The sequence below is a fragment of the Salvia splendens genome, unplaced genomic scaffold (genome assembly GCF_004379255.2).
Source record: "Salvia splendens isolate huo1 unplaced genomic scaffold, SspV2 ctg960, whole genome shotgun sequence".
In the NCBI taxonomy this organism is placed as follows: domain Eukaryota; kingdom Viridiplantae; phylum Streptophyta; class Magnoliopsida; order Lamiales; family Lamiaceae; genus Salvia; species Salvia splendens.
Genome location: NW_024599650.1, coordinates 1 through 8,038, shown reverse-complemented (window position 1 = coordinate 8,038; position 8,038 = coordinate 1). Strand labels below are relative to the sequence as shown.

Here is an 8,038-nt window from a genome sequence, read left to right as displayed (position 1 = left end):
TTTTTCTTGATTCATTCTGCTATTTAGTGCTAATTGAAATAATTGTTGGATTATTCGATCACCATCCACATTAAGAGCATCAAATGTATCACAGTTTCGTTAGCTATATAAAACACTCTTCTGTTTCAAAAATATTTCCTTTGATAATTTATAAAAAAAATATTTGAAGAATTTCAAAATAATTTGAGTGCACGAATACACACAACTCTTTTATACTAGTTGGAGGAGAATCTTTTTTCTAATTTGAGTGCACGGATACACATAATCTGTTTAATAAAATTAGCATTTCACTAATTGTGAAATTCCTCAATTAAATGTCATTTCAATCTTGACTTGATGAGGATGAGATTATGAGAATCCCATTTATTACTTTATAAGTATCCGAATCTCAAACTCATTCCCTCATAAATCATAATTGCCTTACGGAAAAAAAATGGTGTCTTTTAATAAATACAAATTGCATGAATTGAACTATTTTTTTTTCGTGCATGATCCATCGAAAGTAAAAAAGAAAATTCAATATAATTGTGCAAAAAAGTCAAGTTTCTTTGAGATTTTATTTTTAGATTTATTATATACATACTTCAATCTCTTCACAAAATTGGTGAAGAGGTTTTTCATTTCTTAGATTTTTGGGTAAAGATGGCTAATCTGCCTCAGAGAGATAGATGGGACTTCATTATTTGGAGGCTTGCGCTTGTTGGGCACCTATTCTTTTCACTTGCTTCACAAGATTTCAATCGGTAATTACAAAATGCTTTCAATTCGTCGTTAATTACAAGATAAATATTCGTCGATAAGTTTCTAGCTAGGAAAGACAGATAACACAAAATATGATTAGAACATGTCGTTTTAAGTCAGATAAGTCCAAGATAGATAAGTTATGTATCCCGGCTAGTGTAGTGGTTGACTAGAGAAAAAGATCCACAACATTTTCTGATGTTTTATTTTTTTTCTTTTTAATTTCCGACAACCCCAACAATTTCATAATAAATTTCACCAAGTCTTATTATATATTGAGTACTATTAATTAATTTGATAATCTGTTTTTTCTATCAATCTCAGGCCAATGAGTTTCGAAGAAAATATTGAAGCTGTGTTGCCATCCAACGGAGTCCTCATGGTGAAAAATGATCAACATGTAAAACTCCTAATGATGATTATTATTATTATTTATTTTTTTATTTTATTTTATTTTTATTTCATTATGATGTGGAGATATTCTAACAATTCTTTATCATCTTCCAACTTCCAATTTAATGAGCATGTGAAGAAATAATTATACTATATCATGTTTACTAAAAGGCATAATTTTGTTTCCTCCATAAAACTTTATGCTAGCATTAATTCTGGAAAATTATATTTGCAGGTTGTATTGACTAATGGATTGGTGAACCTCACATTGTCCACACCAGATGGTATGGTCACTAGTGTGACATACAAAGGGAGTGCCAATTTGCTCGATACCAAAAATAAAGAAGATAATAGAGGGTCATTTCTTTTAATCTAATGTGATATAGTATTAATTATTTTGAAAAAGAAAAATATTCAGATCTCAGTAAATCACAAGTAAACAAATCAACAGGTATTGGGATGTGGTTTGGAACAAGCCGGGCAATAAAACCATAATGGATAAGTGAGTCAATAATTAATTACTTACTGTATTATATAAACTGCAAAATAATATTGTTATCAAATAGACAATTGGAATAGAATGGAAAATTCAAGTTGAATTGATTAAATTTTTGTTCAGGTTTCCAGGAACAAGCTACAAAATTGTAATGCAAAGCAAAGATCAAACAGAAATAAGCTTCACCTCAACATGGGCTGTTGGAAGTTCAGGAGTTCCTTTAAACATTGATAAAAGGTGAAAATGAAATAATATTACCACTTTGATTTATCTATATATTAGTACTCCCTCTGTACCCCTAAAGTTTATCCGGCGCGAGTTTTAAGAAATTGTTTGACTTTGTATTAAATGAAGGTGTGTAGTGGAATAAGTGTCCCACATTGAGGAGATTGAGGGTGTATTTAATGTCTATTTTTGGTAAGATTTCAATTGGGACAAACTTTGTGGGACGGATAAAAACGGTAAAATGGGACAAACTTTGATGGACGGAGGGAGTAATAATTATCGAGAGATTTTTCTTAATAATGAATGAAAAAACAGATATGTAATGCTACGAGATTCTCCTGGATTTTATACATACACTGTGCTGGAGCGATTGAAGGAATGGCCAGCTTTTCTAATACAGGAAGGGCGAATCGTGTTCAAGCTACAAGAAGACAAGTAACTAATTAAAATCAGAAATTTTTATTTTTTTTTAGAAATGTATTTATGGTATTTGCAATTGATAGATTTCATTACACGGCGATGTCGGATGAGAGACAGAGGGTTATGCCCACGCCTGAGGATCGATCTAATGGGAAACCTCTTGCCTATCCGGAAGCTGTTCTCTTAACCAATCCATCAAATCCCCAATTTAAAGGAGAGGTAAGGAGGCCCTCCATTTCGTGGAGTAATATTTACTCCAAATATTACTATAAGACGGGTTGGAGTGGCCATTATGTAAGGAGCAACATAACGGGCTGGAGAGCCCACCTAAATCTTGGCTCAAGCAAGAGGCCTTGAGCTAGGATCAGGTCGGCCAGTAGGTTGTCTTGACCCAATATATTATAATCATAACATCATCAATGATTTATCTTGTTGTGACAGAATAGGGCAATTGAGTAACCAAAACAAACAGAAACGTAAATAGACATAAATTTACATGGTTCACTAACGTTGTGTTGGCTGCGTCCACGGACAAGAAAGGAGAACATATTGTATTATGATAGCGGTTACAGATTATAGAGTTTGTGTCATACTTCTATATAAATAGACACACACGACGGGTTAGGCCCGATATGGCAAGTAGTGCCCAATACAGAACCTGAGCATAGCGTAAAACCATGTAGATTCAAGGCGTACTAACATATCTATTTTGATTTGTGATATGATTCACAATTTTGTTTAGCCAACGTTTTGTTCTATGTATAAAATATAGGTGGACGATAAGTACTTGTATTCATGTGATAACAAAGATAACAAGGTCCATGGATGGGTGAGCAGTGATTTGGGCCTTGGATTTTGGATGATTACTCCAAGCAATGAGTTTAAAACTGGTGGGCCCTTCAAGCAGGATCTCACTTCACATGTTGGCCCAACTCTTCTTTCTGTAAGCATCAATTTCTATGTTTGTTTTATTCCACAATGAAATATTTTTATTAATTACTAATATAATTAAAGATGTTTATGAGCACACATTATGTTGGAGAGGATATAGCTATCAAGTTGGAGGCAGGGGAGTACTGGAAAAAGGTTTTGGGCCCAGTTTATGTTTATTTAAATTCTGATACTAAAGCCAAGACTAAGCCTTCTATTCTTTGGAATGATGCTAAACAAAGGGTATAGTTAGTTGATTGGATTTTTATCTATTCCTTTGCTTGATTTACTAGTATTTGTTATAAGTAATTTACAATGACCAGATGAAGGAGGAGGTGGCTTCATGGCCTTACACTTTTCCACTCTCCACAGACTTTGTTAAATCGGAGGAAAGGGGAGCTGTGAGTGGTCAATTATTTGTCCGTGACAGGTTATTCATAATCTGAAACAAAAATACTACTTCATGCATGTAAGTTTATTGTTTGTTGAAGTACCTAAATATTTAACAGGTACAAACATAAGGAGCCTTTGGGTGGGGCCTCTGCTTTTGTGGGATTGGGCCCACCTGGACCAGCAGGCTCATGGCAGTTAGAAAATAAGGTAAATATTTTTTTAATTTGGTCCTTTACCATAGTGGATAGGGGAGTACCGTATACTCCCTCCGTCCCAACTAAATTGATTCATATTTTTTTTGGGATGTCTAAACTACTTACTTTTAAACAAAACATTCAATCACTCATACTTTTTTACATCACCTACTTTACTCGTTGTATATCTTTCTTACTCTAATCATCTCTCATATTTTTCAACACAATTTCTTAATCTCCGTGACCAAAAGTTTTGTATCAACTTAGTTGATACTTTGGACGGAGGGAGTATCTTTTAAAAAGACTAAGGGGTGTTCGGTTTATAAGATTGTATCCCGAGATTATATATGATGTGTTTGGTTCATGAGATAACAAATAATTCAATCCTAGATAAATAATCATGAGATAATTAGTAATAATTAACCTCCTATGACTAAAATAATCTCACAACTCAATACTAGATTATATCTTGGTATTATGTTATCTAGGAAACCGAACACCACCTAACTATACTAAACGTATTATGTTTGTTTTAGGGTTACCAATTTTGGACAGAAGCAGATGAGAAAGGGAATTTCTTGATCAAGAATGTGATCCAGGAACATACAGCTTGTTTGCATCAATTCCTGGAACCATTGGAGATTACAAGCATGCTTCCAGCATTGTCGTTTCTCCTGGATCCAATGTTGTTGTAAGTGATGTGGTTTTTGATGCTCCAAGAAATGGCCCCACACTATGGGAGATCGGAATCCCTGATCGGTCCGCAGCTGAATTCTTCATTCCGGATCCTAGTCCACAGTTCAAGATCCATCCCTACCCACGTCCCGTTGAAAAGTAGTAATTTCAGTTTTGCATATCATGTTGTATGTCTTATGTCCCTCTCCATAAAAAAACACAAGCTCTTAATTTATCATTATTTTGCAGGTTCAGACAGTATGCACTATGGACGCGATATAAGGATTACTATCCCCACTCAGACTTGGTCTACACCATTGGACGAAGCAACTACTCCATAGATTGGTTTTTCGTCCACTCCACCAAGTACTACTTTTTCAAAAAAAATTCAAACTACAACCATTCTCAAATTATGATGTCAATTAGTATATATGAGACTAGGGGTGTGATCCGTTGCTAACTTGCTAACTCATCAACGTAGTGTATTAAAAAAGTCAACACGATGATAATGAAATGTCAACATGAACTTAAGTTAATAGTTTAATACATTGCGTTGACATTAATATTTAAATGTCAACACAGTTTATTAAAATTGTTGGGATTCAATACGCACAAGACTTTCACACACTCAGGTGAATCACACACACACTCACAGTTGTATGATAACTCACAATGCAGAAGAACACACACTCACACTTAGAGTATCGAAGATGGTAATCTTGGAGAGAAAACTTGAAAACTCTTTATTGATTTTCACTACTAACTACGTACATGGTTTTGAGCTATTTAAAGCTCTACAATCAAGTAGCAACTGCTACTAACTAACTACAAGAAGAATCAAGAAAGCAAGAAGAATAACTGCTACATCTCGGCTAACTAACTGCTGCACCAACGGCTAGTTTCTCTAGGCCGAACTTCCTTCTCGGTTCAAGACCGAACTGTAGCTTCTTCTTTTTCGGCTCAAGACAACTCTATTCTTGACTCAAGACCGAACTTTCTTTTCGGCTCATACCCGAGCCTCTCTTCGGCTCACAACCGAGCTCTTCTCGGTTCACAAACCGAACTCCTTTCTCGGTACACAAACCGAACTCCTTTGCTTCTCGGCTCAAGACCAACTGTCTTCTCGCTCAAAGCCGAACTCAAAGCCGAGCTCAAAGCCGAGCTTCCTTCTTCTTCTCTTCTTCTTCCAACTGAAATGAGCACTCCATTATTACAATTCTCCACCTGAGGGCTCATCTCAGTTCTCGCACAAACATTGATCAACTTCTTGCAATGATCAAACTTGTCTCTACTTAGAGACTTAGTTAGCATATCTGCCGGATTGTGCAAGGTGTTAATCTTACCACCTTCACCCTTCCCCTTTCAATCTCATCTCTAATAAAGTGCAACTTTATGTCTATATGCTTGCTCCTTTCATGGAAACCCGGATGTTTAGCCAAGCATATAGCTGAGCTGCTGTCAAATGAATCACCATTGTTTCTTGGTCAAAACCAAAATCAGAAATTACTCCCTGGATCCAAAAGCTCTCCTGTACAGCTGCAGTGAGAGCTATATACTCTGATTCTGTAGTTGAGAGAGCAACTACACTCTGCAGACCTGATTTCCAACTGATCACAGTTCCAAACATGGTGAACAAATAACCTGTTTGAGACTTTCTGGTGTCCAGATTTGCAGCATAGTCTGCATCACAATACCCTGCACAACCTCCTCAGATCCACCTTCCCAGCCATTGAACACAATCCCCCAGTCCTTAGTTGACTTCATGTACCTCAATATCCATTTAAGAGCATTCCAATGCTCCTCCCCGGGTCTGCCATGTATCTGCTAGTCACTGAGATAGCATGAGCAAGATCTGGTCTTGTACAAATCATAGTGTACATGATACTCCCAACAACACTAGCATAAGGGATAGCCTCCATCTCATCAGCCTCTTGCTTAGTTTTAGGCGCTTGTTCCTTTGATAATCTGAAACTCTGGGACAAGGGTGTTGAGGCAGGTTTAGCATTCTCCATTCTGAATCTCTGCATAACTTTGTCAATATAATCAGTTTGCAGCATCCACAGCTTCTTGCAGCCTCTATCTCTCTGAATATGTATGCCTAGGATCTTCCTTGACTCTCCTAGATCCTTCATTTCAAAGCTCGACTTCAGATCTTGTTTAACTTTCTGAATTTCTGTCATAGAAGGGCCTGCAAGTAGCATATCATCCACATAGAGTAATAGGTAGGCAATGGGAGGTCCTGCCTGCCTTCTTGATGTAAATACAATCATCATATTCTGACTTGGAGAAGCCAATCTTCTTCATCTGTGCATCAAACTTCTTATTCCACTGTCTAGGACTTTGCTTAAGTCCATAAGACTTTTCTGTAACAGGCACACCTTGCCTTCTTCTCTCCAGTCTTCACATAGCCTCTGGCTGTTCCATAAAGATAGTCTCCTCTAGATCCCCATTGAGGAAGGCTGTCTTCACATCAAGCTGTTGTAGCTCCCAGTCTAGCTGGTTCACAACTGCCAACAAGATCCTAATCGAAGTGTGCTTAACAACTGGAGCAAATACTTCATTGAAATCAATTCCTTCTTGCTGTGTGAAGCCCCTAGCCACCAGCCTTGCCTTGAATCTGATTCTATCTTTATCAGTGGTCTCAATCTTTTTCTTAAACAACCACTTACAACCTGATCAGCCTCCTTTCTTTTCCATCTGTAGTCAGTCTGGATTTATCCACCAAAATCCATGTTTTGTTCTTGAGTAAAGATTCCATTTCCTCATTCATGGCTTCAATCCACCTTTCTCTGTCTTTACTCTTCATGGCTTCTTTATATGTGAGAGGATCTGCAATATCATGCCTCAGCAGCACAAAGTGCATAGTAGACCACATCAGAAAACCTTTCAGGTGGTCTTGTATTTCTTCTGCCTCTATCTCTTGCTATCTGGTACTCTCTGGCAGAATCTGCTGTAGGCTCATCAATTTTCTACCTCGAGCTAGAGCACCATCATCCTCTGGTTCAGACTCACTTTCTGAGTCAGAGGCTCCACCTGCTCCTTGGCAAAGTCCCACTGGCTCCACCTTGAGAAAATCACTCTCAACTTCATTGGAGTCCAGCTTCCTTTTTTAAGTATGGCATCTGATCCTCCAAGAACACACATCCCTACTCACCACCACCTTCTGCCTACCAGGCTCAATGCACCAGAGCCTATACCCTTAACACCCCTCTGATACCCCAGCAATATGCATTTTAGAGCCTAGCCTCAGCTTACTTTGCCTAGCATGAGCATGGCTGCACCCCCAAACACTTTGTATTTGAGTAGTCACTATGGGCTCCATACCACATGTAATCAGGAGTCTCAGACTTAAGGGCAGTAAATGGACACTTATTTATGAGATAGGCTGCTGTATACACAGCCTCTCCCCAAAATCTGTTGCTCAGACCAGAACTGAGTAACAAGCACCTTACTCTCTCTAGGATAGTCCTATTCATCCTCTCCACAACACCATTTTGCTGGGGGTTACCAGGAACAGTGCGGTGCCTCTTCATACCCTTCTCTTTGCAAAACAGATCAAACTCAGTAGACA

The 8,038-nt window shown here is 37.6% G+C and overlaps 1 pseudogene; it reads left to right on the top strand.

Moving 5' to 3' along the window:
• The first annotated feature begins 642 nt into the window (after nucleotides 1–642).
• On the top strand, nucleotides 643–4,833 carry LOC121791898 (annotated as a pseudogene).
• The last annotated feature ends 3,205 nt before the right edge of the window (nucleotides 4,834–8,038 follow it).